This window comes from Falco rusticolus, chromosome 3 (assembly GCF_015220075.1).
Source record: "Falco rusticolus isolate bFalRus1 chromosome 3, bFalRus1.pri, whole genome shotgun sequence".
Lineage (NCBI taxonomy): Eukaryota > Metazoa > Chordata > Aves > Falconiformes > Falconidae > Falco > Falco rusticolus.
Genome location: NC_051189.1, coordinates 32,550,275 through 32,565,981, shown reverse-complemented (window position 1 = coordinate 32,565,981; position 15,707 = coordinate 32,550,275). Strand labels below are relative to the sequence as shown.

Below are 15,707 nucleotides of genomic sequence, written 5' to 3'. Positions count from 1 at the left end.
TTGAGTCAGGGAGAAGCACAGATAACAACCACTGTCTATTAAAACACCTTTCATTAATTAAGCTGTAACCGTTAACATAATTAAACCATTATTATTAATAGCAAACATCTCTCTACCCAGTGCATTCACTTACTTCTTATGCAGTTCACTCTCCAAGTACTTGGATTTCCTCAATTATCTGGTTGGAGTTAAGGCATGAACCCCAGCTGCAGAAGCAACAGCTCATCCAGATGTGCCAGTGGCTTCTGGGCTGGTCTTCAGAAAGATCCCAAGACTCCCTCATCCCACCAGACATGAACATCACCCTGTAGTCTTTCTTTGCAAACAACAGTCTCCACCTTCCCACACAAGGTCCAAATCATGCAGCTCCTTGCTGGTGCCCATACGTGCTGGTGGCTTTCCACACTTTTGGTCCGGCCCTTGGTGTCCCGAGCTTCTCTGTTCTTGCAGATCCAGCAGGACTGCTGGCCTCTGGAGCTCACCAGTTCCTGGGACAGTCACACATTCCTCAGCTGGTTACCCTTCCACTCTTTGTCCTGCTTTTGTTCAGTACTTATATCTCTACCAACGTACATGGGTAACCACAGAAGGGACTGCTACAGCACCCTATGCTCACAGGCCACTTGTGGAGCTTCCTCTCCACAAAACAGTAATAGTTATTTATTATATGTGTGATACACATGTAGGAAACAAAGAACCTGCTAATATGCTATAAAATATGTTACAACTTTGAGCCTGGCATCTAATAATACCTACAGGTGGTAACTGTACAAGTTTTAGGTTATCTCACAAGATTTCCTTCCAATAAATGCTGTATATTATACCTCCACAGTGTTAACTAAAAAAAAAAAAAACCACAAAACCAAACAAACAAAAAAAAAAAACCAACCCATTTATTTCCTGTGGCCAAGCTGAATAAAACATAAGAAATAGAAAAGAGTTTAAAGCAAATTTAATTTTTATACTTATTTCAATTTCATTGATCTAGGTTACTGTTATCTGTGAATGTAACTTAAATAATAACAACAACGTGATAGTAGCAATCAAATCAAATTATGTTAGGTGATGTATTTTCATATTTGTCAACCCAGTCATTGCCCTCAACTATTTCTCCACTATGGAAACTCTGCTATCCTGCCAATATCTCTATATTATCATCTCTGTTAAGACAGGAAACCAGAAATAGATTTGCCATACATAATCCAGTTATGAACCTGCTTTATTGGAATGAAATACTTTAAATCCCAGTGGTTAGCAAGATGCAGACCTTCAAAGTATTCACTGTTCTGAGGCAGACTATCACCTATACTGACTTCAGGTCAGTAAGATTTTGGTTAAAAAATCTGTACTTAAGGAAAGTGAAAACAACATTTTCTAAAAGAAGAGAAGGTGGCTTATTTTTGAGAAATTATTTTTATTGTTGTTGCTTTTATTGTGGGTAGTTGTTTGGGTTTTTTTAATTGGCAATGGGGGAAAACATTTCATTGTAGAGGAATGAGGCTGGGCTAATTAGCATTGATAATATACAGCTGTGGGTTGGCTTCATGGTTGTCAAGTTGGCCGATGTAGGTAAGGTGCAGGTGTGGCTGGTTCTGTTAAGTGGTTGAGAGCCAGTGAAGGGAGAGCAGCTGAGGAAGAAGGGGAGAGAGGAAGAAGCAGAGAAAAGAGAGAGAACACATTCCCTGGAAGAGGTGAGATGAGGAGAAGGCAGCAGAGGGACTGACATGAAGAGTGTCATGTATGCTGGTATGAGGTGGTAAAAGACCTTGTTGTAGCTGGCTAGTTTGGAGAGTGCTGTGACATTTCATTGGTTTTAATATGAGTTCATTGCAACTACTCAGAAGCTGGAATATCAGGGGTAAATGCAGCAGTAAAATAGTGAACATCATTAAGCAGATCCGATTTGGACAAAATCAATATGTCTTCCCTATTCTTCATGCAGTTACAGAAGCAAATCACCATGATGGTATGATGTCAAGCATGTCAGAGTCACAGTATTTGAAATGTGCTAGAAATTGTAAAACCCTTCTCAGGTGTTGTTCCGTCTTGTTAAGGATCTGTGATCAGGAAGATTTCTCCCCTTCTCTTTGCTGCTTCTTCTGGCTGTTTCCCACAGCAGAATTCATTAAGAAAACTAAGAAATGCCATGAACTACATTTAAAAGGGAAGCATCATCTTTACTAACTGTTCCCATCACAAAGCATTTCTTTGCCTTGGAAGAGGACTGTTTTCCTGTTGGCTGCATGCAGAGAATGGAAATGGGGAAAAAAATGAAATTGTAGAAACATTCTTAAAAAAGACATACATTGTACAGATTCCTAAAAACCCTTCCAATTATCCAAAGATTTAATCAAGCATTGTCTGCTATGGGCATATGTATGTGCCTGGGGTATCCTCATACGCTAAGCATGACTAGCAGCTCTACTTGCACTGTTAGTAGCTGCTAAGCTCAAGAAGATGCTCTAACCAGAAAGATAAAAGTGTTCCAAGTACTGTAATGGAGTTGCAGGGAATGAAGATATATGAAGTGTGAGAGGAAAAGCAATATGTGTTAAGATTTTGATCCTATGAACTGATGTGGTCTGCAATCACACTGTTAGAGCTGTCTGACTCTTTAGGCAGTCTAGTCCCGTTGCTGGAGCCCTGTAGTATGGCATCAAAGTGATCAGTGGTAAAATGGGCAGTAAATTGTAAATATCAACCTTTCCTGCTGGTTTTACACTTTGATAAGAGCTGAGATAGTGCTTTTCAAATAAAATATATTTTTCCTTTCTGCACTTCAGCATTTTCAGTTTGGAAAAGCCTAATACATTTCAGGTCATATAGCTTGCTCCCTAAAGTGAGATATTTACTAATTTAGAAGCTGCTATCAAAAATAGCAAGAAATAGGAAATGAAAGAGAGAGCAAAACAGTGAGACCTTTCCTGGCACAATAATCTCTAAGGCTTTGACCCAGCAAAAAATCATCTCTGCTTAATCTTGAACATGCTGGCAAAAGTTCCAAATAAGATATCAGGAAAGGCAAACGTATTTGTGCAGTGGAAGAGTTTGTATTAACTTATCACTTTGTAATTTACTGAAAAGGTTACTTTATTTGAAATGATTATTCTTTAAAAGCCATAGTAATTTTTGTCTAACTAGAGAGGGAGACAGAGTCAAACACAAGTGTCTTGACAACACTTTCATCTGACAGACTGGAATTGGACTGTAGGTAAGACATGGTTCAGGATTCCACTTTCATTTCCCTTCAGTGTAAGTTTCACTTATTAGTTATCTTGGATTCAAATGCATTTAATAATTTTTTTAAAAATTATTGTTGTACTAAGTAAGCACTAAACTAGTTTCTGTGAAGTATGTTGAGATCCCCAGGAAAAAAAGCACTATCACAAAAAAAACCCAAAAGTCAATAAAATATATTTAAAAAATATTAATAAACTCCAGTAATGATGACATTTTGTCACAGAAATTCTCAGTCCTCTGTGCTGCTCCCATACACAATACAGTATTCAAATAAGATATGCAGCTTTTTACAACAAAATTTTGCATTTTCAAACATTCTTCTTGATTTTAAACATTTCTCATATTATACTTGACATGAACATTCTTTTTCTGCTTTTTCTGCTCAGTTGTTGGCAGCTGTTACAGTGCTGTAATCTGAAAAAAAATAAAAGCTTGCAGAATGGCTAAGTATCATATATTACATGTATTCCTTATTTGGTGAAAATTATGTTAGGTGAATGTACTAATTCAGAAGGCAAACCTGATGCAGATTACAAATAAGGAGAGTGATTTTAGCTAATAGAAAATAAAATCCTCAGAGCTATACTGAGTATACCATGGAAACACAGGTGTACTTTTCCCTTTAAAATGAAAGTGAACAACTATTCTATATAATTAGTGAGATTGTCTAAATGCACAGTTTTACCCTCCAAACTAAGGTCTGTTTACTATCTTAGTTTTTTTTTTTTTTTCCTCAAGGAATTAGAATATGCTGAAATTTTTGAATCTAAAGCACTTCCTTTTTGTCTTAATGTAGAAACTGTAGGATTAGCTGCCTGAAAATGAACCCATTAGATAGTAATAACTTGATTACAAGCACTTAAACTCCCATACATATCCAGGTTGATCAGAGGTTCTACAAAATTAATTTTCTACAAAATGTAGAAAAAAAACATTTACTGGTCCATCATGACAATATCTTTGTTCTAAAACAAAAATGGAGATCTGCAAGCACCATCACGTGAATTTGAAAGCTTTGTTCACCTTTATTAGTAACGTGATATGCATATATATACTTATACCTTGACAAACTTTCAGCTCTGCTGTCCTGAAGATAGTTGATTGCTGCACTTTCTGCTTGTTATCCTCCATATCTTGTGTCCATCTTCTTCTTGACTCCGTCCGCATATCATTGATGGAGTTAGCTACACCGCGTCTTCCAGGAGACGTCTGGTCTCTGCAGCTCTCTGACCTATCACTCATTCTCTCCATTCCCAACACTTTAAGCTTGTGGTGGAGCATCAAATAGCTGCTGCTACATACTTGGTATCTTCCTTGACATTGTTCTCCATTAAAAAAGACAACTCTAATCAGACTATGGAAAAAATCCAGCCCTAAGACTCAGACAGTATACCAGAGATGAGGAAAATTTCAAGCAAACAGTGAAGCTCAGGATCCCACCTTGGCTTATTTGACCATTATTAAGTTGCAGGAGCCAAGTGTTTGAGCTCCTTTAGAGTAAGGATGTTTCTAGCCTTCAGCTCTGGCCCTGTGGGTTTTGGTCCTAAATGTCCTCTGCCACTGCTGCCTGCTGTTTTCTAACAAAACGGGCAACTGTTCCCAAATTGTCTTGCATCGGCAATGTTTGGGTAATGCGTCTCTATTTCATGGAAGGTATACCTAGAGAGAGAATACATAATGAACTGTTGTGATGAGGCATTTATCTCTGCAACATTGAGAGGTATAACTTAAGAGCGATGTATAGTAGCCATGAAGATAAATAGCACGGCAGGGCAGAGTATCATGTATAAAACATTCCTGGCACTCTAGGTTCCATTTCATTATTAGATTTTTAAAAAGAACCATTTTCTTGGTTAGTTTCCAGACCTAGCAGTCACAGAGGCTAATTTCAAATTGCTTGAGGCCTTGGAAACAAAGATGCATTTTTGCAAACACTGACTTAAGTGCCAATAAAAAATGTGAGCAGGACCCACCCAGCCCTGTAAGGGAATTATACACAAGAGAGTTTTTTCCCCTCACAAACCCCCATCTCCCCCCAGTTTTTTCTGTCATGCACCAGCATTTACAGGTTAGCTTTCAAAACAGCAAAAATATTAGGCAGGAAAAAAAGGTAGCTAGCTAGACAGATAGACAGATTGCCTCCTGTAGTGAGCAGTTTCTTTTGATCCGCATGTGAGGTCCTTCCTCTTTACCTGTCTCCACTGAGATGTCCCCTGGAGTATATTCAGGAAGGATGTGGGACAAAAGCAGGAAGTCCTCAGCAGATCAGCAGGAATGGTTAGGTGTGTAGGTGTTAAAGATTTAATGAATTTGGGTTGCTTAGCCTAAAGAAAAGGAGTCTGGAGGGAGAGCATGGCAGTTACTAGTATGCATATCACTACAATAATCTATAGTAAGGGACAGAATAAAATACTCTTCATGTTCACAGTAAACAGGAGAATCTTAAAAGACAGCATGAAGGTTCAGGTTAGATACCTGGAAAACCTTTGTAATGTAATGGTAGTAAAGCACCAGAATAAGTTACTGGAAATGTGAGATTTGCACTACTGAAAGTCTGATGTGAATGTTTATCTAGAGATAACACAAATGCAATTGACTCTTCTTTGGCTCATGGAGATTGTGAAATCTGCTAAAACCCTTTCAGACCAAGTTGTGATGTGTTAAAAATGCCACATAATAAATATACACCCAAATCACCCAAATGCTAGTGATAAAGCAGTACAAATATAAAATTAATCATTCAGCAGAGCATCTTATCCTGGAATTGTTAGCTTGCTGCTTTTTTTTTTTTTTTTTTTAGATTGTGGTACCAGCTGGCAATAGCATGATAATATATTTATCCTCATTAGAGACAAATGTGTTATTTTATGGTTAATTCAGTATGTAGACTTTAGACCCTGTGGAGTATAGTTCAAGCCTCTGTTTTGCAACAGAATCTGTTACTTCAGTTAATTATTTGCTCTCCCTGAACCCTAGTTTTTCACCTGTAGAAGGAGGACAACATCTCTCCTACACTTTAATTATTTACTGTAAGAATATGTGGAATGAAGAATGGAAACCAGCTGCTTCCAGGGGTGGCCAGACACTTTGTTTAGATAAATAAACTCCTTGGGAACAAGGAATGTGAAGTTCTCATTTTATGGGTAGCATTATAATGAATATCAGTTATTTAATATTTCAAGACAGTAAGCACACCAGATGTAAAAAGTTGTTGAACCTTAAAAGTGTTTCTTGGACCAAATGGCTCTAATGGCAATTAATTTGCTGTGAATAATTATTTTCAGCCAAATATATTTGGGTTTATGTCTGTATAATTTGTATGTACTTTTGCAGTGAGGTAGATGAGAACTTCGGAATGGCATGGAATAAAAACAAAGCTTTCATGCCTCTAAGGAAAGCTCTTCCTGAAATGGTCAGAACCACATGGCTAAAAGTTTCAGACTGGCTCTTTACCCACGATCGCTCAGCACACCAGCTTGCCAAGCCAAAGTACAAGCCTTCCACTGGCGTTAGACTCCCACTACCTAGAGACTGTAACAAAGTCTTGCTCCTCAAGTTCCTCCCCTGAAAGTGCAAGTGTAAGAACTGGATCTCCCTCCCCCAGGGGAGGAGGCTTACCAGGAACTCAGCTCAGACTGTGTTTGATCTTACGTGCAAGGTGATTGAAGTGCAACACTCTGCACAGGTGAGTGTTGTCTCTGTAAGTCCTCCCCTTGCCTCTTCTCTGTGCAGCAGTCTGGCAGTTTCTCAAGTTTCCTTTGCAGTCCTGTGAGCTGAAATTGGCCCTCTTCTTTGTTCTTTTTTCTCTTTTTTTTTTCTTTTTTTTTTTTTTTTGGTAGTGTTAAATGTCACTTATTTAAGGATCTGTAGCCATAAAGCACTTTTTAGACTGTTCCTTTTTCTCACTTATGTTTACAGGGAGTGGCATATGTATTTTTAACTAGCAGCTATAAAACCTATAAAAAGACACACGGCTTAACATTTTAGCTGAAGTACAGTGAAAAAAGAATCTGTCTTAAGACCCTTGTTACAAGCTTGATCTATTTTTCTACTACAAGATTACTAATAAAGTAAAATATGTCTGTTTGTAAAGATTTGATTCAAAAGGAAAGCATCAGATTTTTAACAACTACATTCATTTCACTGAAGACGTCCCCCAAACCAGTATACTCTTGCCCCAGACTTGACAGAAATAAAAAAATGGAACACTTCTATTTCACTGAAAAATTTATAACTCATTCTGGGTTTGACGGGCTTACCATTGACAGCTTTCACATTGTTTAACACCTTTCAGGATGTCACTATGAGCCTTACATATAGACCAGATAAAATAACTTTTCTTCGCTGATGTTCAGTCTTGGAGCACATTCAGCGGCTGCTGTCATAGTCAGACCCACAGTGTGAGGTAGATTGTTCTGCATGTGTCACAAACGCGCACTCATGCCTACGCATGTGCAGAAGCCAAGCCTGTAGAGAAAGCTGGATGACTCATCTCTAGTGCTTCTCATTTTTTTGCTAGCCAAGTTGGATACAGGGGCCTCTTTTTGTGCAAAGACTTCCAGGACTGTTGTCATTATCCTCCACCTCCTCTCTCTTTATCACAACACCTTTACTCTTTTTTTTTTTCCAATATATAATTCACATAAGCTAGTTTGTAAGTATTCCTTATTTTGTTCCAGTCATGTGGTGGTGTTCATGCCATACTCAAGTTATATGAAGACAAATGTTCGTACAGAAATTGATCAAAACATCTTTTGGTAAAGTGAGACGAGTCTGGCTCACTGATTGTCTGAATGCTACAAAACCAGAAGCTCTAGATATTCTTCAGAGCTGGGATAATCTGCCAAGCAAAAGAAAACCAAAACCTCACTTAAAAGTCATATATGAATCTTTACATAACATACAGTCTATTTTTACAAGTACTATCTAAACAATTTACACCTTTTGGTATGGTATTGCATAAAACCAGTAATTCTGAAAGAATTTATCACTTTAAAAAGTTGTGTTCTATCTTAACAAAAATAAGGAAGAAAGTTATTACTATTTTAAAGTCTAACAGTCTGAAGCTAAGAGAAATTCCAACCCAACATCTGATATAGTTCCTCAGGTTCAGTGAAAACTTTTTTTTCTGCAAGTCATTCCATTGAAATCCAGGGAATTATGGGCAAGGGGGGGTGGGGGGTGGGGAGGGGAGGAAATGGTAGAATAACATGCATAGTTGTTCCAGAATCAGGAGTATAACCCATACATGTATTCTTCACTATCAAGTCATTATTTCGTCCAAACAGATCACGTGCATCCATATAACTTTGGTGTGTCTCTTAAGATTAATTTCGTATTATCTGTAGTGAAATATAAAGTATGTTTCCACAGTTGAACATTCAGAAGACCTAATTTTATAACCATTTGAATGAGCATGCAAGTTTAATTGTCTGTCTTTGTGCTTGTTCATTGCCAAGCAAACTTTTGGTAAGTGTCCCATGACGTATTTCAAATACTTTGCTACAACATTAAATATTTTTGTGGTACCTGAATATTAGTGGTGTAATATATTCTCATTTATGTATTTACACGATTTTCTTTCTCACAGCGGTTCAATACAACTTTATTCAATTAGCCTTTTCTGCAGGATGTTGCCAACATCTGCATTCAAGAAATCTTTTGACAAGTAACATTACAATGTGTGTTTTCATTTGCACTGGGGAAATAAGAATTGCCAAAGAAAATTAGGAAACAAATAAAAATAGTCATCTGTGGAAATAAAAACGGTCATCTAATTGTCCAGAGAAGAATCAACCAAAAGGTGTATAAATATAGACAAGGTGAATTATGTGTCAATTCAGTGAGTGCTTATTTCCACATATTTAACCAAGACATTAGCTGTAGAAGTACAATCCTTTCCAAGGCTTGATGTATGGCTTATCAGAAAGCTGCTCCAGCCCCTGGAGCACCCCCTGCCCCTCCTGCACTGACCTGGGTGTCACTCCTCTCTCCTCTGGCTGCTGCTGGTGTTGCACAGGGGTTTCCCCCCATTCTTAAATATGTTATCCCATAAGGCGCTACCACCATCACTGATGGGCTCAGCCTTGGCCAGTGGCAGGACTGTCCTGTAGCCGGCTGGCATTGGCTCTGTTGAACACAGGGAAGCTTCTGGCAGCTTCTCACAGCAGCCACTCCTGTAGCCCCCCCACTACCAAAACATTGCCATGCAAACCCAGTACAAATCACAAGTTGAATGGGTTCTTCTTTGAAGGCTGTGGAGCCAAAGTAAAAAACTAAGCACTTGAATTCAAATTTCTAGTACAGAGCTAAAGATGAAGTTTTGAAGTTTCTCAAAGTACTTTTCTTGAACTAATCTGAAGCATCACCTCAGGTGAAAAATGACATTAAGCCAGATGGCATAGCTGTAGAAGCTGTATGAGTAAAAAGAGTCCCAGAAAAGGAAGTAAATTTAAATGTTGAAGAATAAAAATAGGGGAAAAAACAACTACGAAAAGAACTAAACTACACTACATAAAGGTTTGAGTAGTGCCTTAAGTAAAATTCAAGCTAGTGGCTGAAAGAAGATAAACAGTGCAAGAAAGTACCGGGGTTGGACATCAGGGGATGAGAGATGCCACTGTACCATGGCTGGGGTAGAACGTGGACCTCCCCACCACTGACCAGTTATGACCTCACCCTGGGAATGTACTTACAGTCTGTCATCTAGAGGTGAAATTTTAGCTATACAAAGTGTTATACTCTGGCAGGTGGATCACTTGTTTGAAGCAATGCTTGTCTCTACAGTGACAGCAAATCATGAAAGTGAGATAAGTGTGTGAGTTGGAGGTACTTCCAATTCCTCTTCTTGAAACATAGCTATAGGTATTTGATTTCTTAACACAAAAGGCAATCACGTCACAAAATGAAGATGAATGTGTCTCTATATTTCTAACATGCAGGTGTTAAAGTATTTATTTCTCAGTGTAAACACGCATGGTGCCTGAAGTACAGCTAGTTGCAGCAAGTTGATGGGCACCAAGCAACACAAAAAGGTAATCTGTCAGCATTGCCAGGCTGCAGATTCAAGGCAGAGCACCAGCTGCTAACAGGTGTTTTATACTATAAACCATTATTCGTGTTTAGCCTCTCCCCATTCATTGCTGAGGAATAGAAAATATGATGTTACCATTCCTTGCAAACTTTTCAGTTTAAATCCCTGTTATGGTTCTGTTACACTCAGCGTATATTGAACTAGAAAGTACAACACAGAAGCACAGGTGCAGAGTTTGCTGAAGTATGACAAAAATGGACAGAAAGTTATACAAGCTGTGAGGTAGGTATAGTTCATCTGCCCAAGGTGGACAGGTCAACATTCAACAGAAAGAATGAAGGTTATGGTTTCACGTGGCCAGGGGTTTCACTGTCTGAAAACACAGACTCTAATGAGGATTTCTGTGAAAGAGAGCAGAGACGAACCTACCTTTGTCCCTTGCTCTGCACTAAAAATGCAAGATGAAATGCAGAAATTAACATACACTGCTGCAGGTTTCAGCCGTCCCATTCCTCCACAAATGAGGAAAAAAACAGCCCTTTTAACCAGCCCTAGCCTTATTTTTGACTTACAAATATTTGTCTCAGCACTAGTCTTGACTTTTAAATAAAAACAACACAAAAGAGTTAACAGATCAAAGAATCAAGGGGGATTATAAGTAGAAGAGCATTTTATTGGGGGGGAGGTGGTGTTCAGATAGGCTATTAAACCTTTATTTTTTTCAAAGTGAAATACATTCCTGTGAAAGTTCTCTCTGTTAACACTGCCCTAAGATAGGAATTAATTTTATTTCATTAAACATTTCTTCCAGTGATATACACAGTTATAAAAAATCAATAAAAATGGTCACTAAATAATGGTTGCTAAATGGTGATTACAGAAAAGATTTTACAAACAGCAGTAGACTCAAGAGGTCAGGAGTGAAAAAAGAAAGAGACCATTAAGCTAAGTAGGAACAATCTGCATGAAGCAGCAGTACAAAGTGACCCTCGTAAATGTAAAAAAAATTAAGTGCTAGGTCCATATAATCTAGACAACATTTTAGTACTAGAAAAAAAGTTTATAAATTTTGTACACCACTGGAAGGAAATTTATCTCCAAAAGCACTGACAGGACTCATCAAGTCAATGTTGGTCTGACTGTCTTAAATCAACAAGTTTTTTATTCAAGTTAACAACAACCGTTTTTTTAAAAATTATTCATAGCTGTAAGCAATATTTGATCACATTTTAGGACAAACAGCGTACACCATAATGGCCATTACATAACAATCTTAATTTTACCAAAGCTTTTAATTTTGTTTTTTATTGTCAGAAACTTTCAATATTCAGAGAAAAAGTGTCTGACTACCCAAAAAACCCACCTAAATAAATTCAAATTAATATTAACCACCTTAAAAACACACAAAAAAAGGACATCTTTGGAATGATCTTACTTTCTAGTATTATTGTATGTTCTGTTTTTCTTAAGACATCAATATGTCTTAGGACTCAATATTTTATATATAATGCAATTAAAATTTTAAATCATGATAAATATTTTGTTTATGCTAGATGTGTAAATTTTACTGCAAACACTCAGCTAGACATCTTATCACGTAAGTCCTTCCCTATCCAAGACTAGAATTTTCCATTATTGGAAAGAAAGGGATATTTCTTATGGATAAAGTATTGCAGTTGAGTCTCAAAATATCTGAGTTCAATCTTCAGATTCTCAGGTGCATAAATCTGTATTGAAGACTTACCAGAGCTATTTAGTTTACCTGTTTCAAGTTAGACTTCCTCGAATGAGAGCTACCCAGGCTTTGAAATCATATTCAAGCTGCTGTGGCTTCATTTATACCATCTTTATTTTCATTGCACTCAGGCAACTGAGGGAGTACCTTTGCACAGTATTAAGCTGAGGTACTCTAAGGATTGTTTTCCAAAGAATTGTGAGAGTCTTTCTTTGTCCTTCCTATAATCCACTGTTGGAACAGCTGGATACTAACAGAAGACTGCAGGCTTTAAAGTGACATTTTGGTGCTTGTGTTGGTGCTTTATTTGTGATTAACCTATACTACCAGAGTCAACTATTCTGAATTAAAAACACCACTTTGAGTGAAGGGATGTGCTTGTGGGCCTAGGATCCTGGACTGGACACAAACTCTTCCCGGTGGAACAAATCGACTAGTGCAGCCTCAGGCAATTATTTAAACACTTTATATTCCAATAAATCCATCTGAGAACTGGAAATTATATTTTTTCTTCCCCACACTTTATATGTCTGATTCATTCCAAGCTCTTGTAAGACAAAAAAAAAAATCAGCTAGTATATATGGAAGAAATTTCCTAATTAACAGTTTTTAGATCAGGTTTTGAGACACAGGCTTTTTTGTGTGAGGAAACAGTCCAGTACATTGGGACCTGTGCATTGATTCAATGTGTAGGAGCTTATGTATTGAAGGTAGTAAATCATCTTCATAAAGAGGTATTACAAAAATTTTCAAAGTATTGTTTACCTTCTCTTCCCTATAACAATACGGCAGTTTCCCTAAGCCCAGGAAAGAGGAACCACCACGTCAATTTTTGCAATGCTCAGTTCAAACTACCTACAGGAAAGGGAAGTGATTCAGCATTGAAAACTGCTGCTGCAAAAAGTGTGCTACAAGAGATCAAACTTGACTGTGTCAGTTCAGTATATGCAATTGAAAAACTGCAGGAGGGAATTAGCAAGCACAGTCTAAGCGAAATATCTAATATTTCAGACCTATCTGTCTCTGGATATTGGAAAACTCATTACTGTCACCCCCTGTAAAATAGTACAAATTTGGTAAATAAGAACCCTTTGTCTATCCTCGCATCTCTATATGCCATGCAACAGCATTGTCAGATAACGGCAACCAGAGGTGAAAGTAGAGATCCAAGCCCAGGACGTACATGTTACGTACATTGCTACTGGTAATTTGTTCATCCACTGCCTAAATAGCTGTAGTTCACATGATATATCAAAGCTGCAATACACACGGAATCAACACCCCTCAATCCCACTGCTTCTATTCTTTTCATACAATTGCAATTGAGCCATTTATCTGTAGACCTGATGATGGCTTTTCATATCAATATCACTCAGCTCTATATGTGTGCTGCTGAAAAATTAGTTATGAATGATTGACACTCACCTCTGTGGGAAAATTACTTGGGGGGGCAATTTGGGAAAACTGGGACCTAATAGAGGCATAGTATTACAGAAGGCTTTTTTTAGGGTAAAATACAGCTATCACTTTCAGGATGGTTGGCACACATGGAATCTACTTTACCGCGGCTCCCTAAGCAGCACACCCTGCCAGCTCAGCACATGCTGATAGGGGTAACGGAGGGTGGAGTGGAGCAGACTGTGGCCAGGGTCTGTTGTACTCCCTGCTGGAACGGGAACTTGATGGCACCACAGCTGATGAGCTGCATAGATAAGCTGCATAGTGAAGCTGCACATTGTCATGTGAAGAATCTATGAGATGTTTGCTGCTCAGCCAACCACTGTGGCAAAATTACTTTCCTCAGGTGAAATAATCTCATTGTAATACCAATGCTTACCTCCATCTCAAAGTTACCTGCCTCCAAGGTTCTACCACACGTCACTGGGCAGGTGATACCAGTCAGTAACAACAATATGTATGACTAGAGTCGCTCAAGTTCCACCTACATGTAAAGAAAATAACTGGTCCTGGACTGAAATAAATCCAGAGGGGGGGGAATTGTTGTCTAAACTCCCGAATTACCAAATGCTGATTTCATGTTTAAATATATACAAATCTGTGAATAAAGTTAGGTCAAGCTGGCGCACTCTCTAAAGCTGTTACGAATGAAGGGACCTAACCAAGGGAGTCAGCCTTAGAAGGATGAGAGACAAAGAACATAGTGAAAAGAACACCGTTATCTAAGTTACACAGAAAGAAGCCTTCAAGTCTAGCTATAAGAGGAGACCAGCTGAAAAGGTGTTGCAATCCACTGACATCAACAGAAAATTAGTGGAAAATAGGACAAAGGTAATTGTGGCAGTGGCAAATTGTGACCTCCAAGTCAAATAGCTCCCCGCAAAAGACACCAAAACCCTGCTCGGAGAGCATGCACAGTTAGTGAAGAACTTTAGTAGTGCTATTTGAGGATGCGTACTAATTTGTGTTAGAAGCAAGAAACTATCCTGTGTCTGATGAATATGCAATGTACTGTGAAGTATAAAAAGTAAGCAAAGGAGGGGAGAAGTTAGGGAAAGCTCCATCGTAACTTCTGGGATCAGTTGATGGGCTGAACCTGTCTTCTCCCCCATAGGGACACCTGCCAGGTAAGAACTTTATTCTATGACTGACTCATGCCAGCTGTTATTAGTGTGTTGTTTTAAGCTTGCTGCTTGCTTTGCAGTCAGGGTATTATCACCGGCAAACTTGGAACCTTATTCTGTCACAAACTTGCATTTTGTATAATTAAAGATCTTTAGCTGAAGTTCATTTTGTATAAATGTCCAGGAATTTGGGTAGCTGTTATAAGGGTTTTGACTCAGTGATGCTGTCAGCAGGGGTCCCTGAAAAGGTTACTCAAATCACTCTCCAATACAGTGGGCTGTCAAGACACAGGTAGTGGACAGGCTGGCCAGAGATAAGGGTCTCATCTTTCTTGGGAAACTGACAGGCTGATCAAATATAAAGGGTTCAAGGAATCCCCCCTTCTTAACGTGACAACCTCACTGGAGTTCATGCAAGACTTCTATTAACTATTGTGGACCATAGTATAAGGTAGTTTTACTCTTCTACCAATGACAACTAATGAACTCCAGCCTACAGAAGAAACTCCTCTTATTAAGCTCCAAGGACATCAGTTTGTATTTGTGTTCATTTACTTTTGGGGACATGGCTAGATTAGCTTTAGTCTCTGCCCTGTCATTATTGTGTAGTGAACTCACTTATGCTTTCCTGTGTTCTTTTTATTTATACAGCTGAATATCCTTTTGCTATTTGTTTAATTTCCTTTACAAAGTCTGGCTAGACTGACTTTTGGCATGTCTCATTATCCCCATACGTCTTGATCTTCTAAACATGATTGCATTGCTGAGCAGGACTTTTTCCTTTTCCTGGTGGGGTGTATACTTATTCGTGTGATTTGTTTTGTGCTTTTTATTAAACCAGTGAGATCCAGAGCCCTATCCTAAAATTTTCCCCAGAGTTCAGAGTATAAATTCCACACAGTTTTTTGTCCTTTTTACACAACAAGATTTCAAGTCTCCAGTTGCTACTCCTTGATCTTTTCAATGCAACTGACTTCACAAATCTTAAGATGTTCATTCACACCCCAGCTGCCAGCTGCCATGATACTTCCTCAGCAGTCAGAAAACAACTCCTGGCCACACAACCAATTGAGATATGTAGTAACATCTGACAAAATGCATGCACCAGCTCACCAAC

General features: G+C 38.4%; 2 long non-coding RNA genes across 2 annotated transcripts in view; both read right to left on the bottom strand.

Annotated features, from left to right (window-relative positions):
* Positions 1 to 4,241: 4,241 nt before the first annotated feature.
* On the bottom strand, positions 4,242 to 7,036 carry LOC119145590. Its single transcript, XR_005103452.1, has 2 exons — positions 6,892 to 7,036; positions 4,242 to 4,899 (listed from the first exon to the last, which is right to left on the bottom strand). It is a non-coding gene; the product is annotated as an uncharacterized LOC119145590 (long non-coding RNA).
* Positions 7,037 to 7,104: 68 nt separating this feature from the next.
* LOC119145214 overlaps positions 7,105 to 15,707 on the bottom strand; it is a 47,615-nt gene continuing 39,012 nt past the window's right edge. Inside the window, exon 4 of the long non-coding RNA XR_005103344.1 lies at positions 7,105 to 8,080. This is a non-coding gene — a long non-coding RNA (uncharacterized LOC119145214). The remainder of the gene's footprint in view (positions 8,081 to 15,707) is intronic.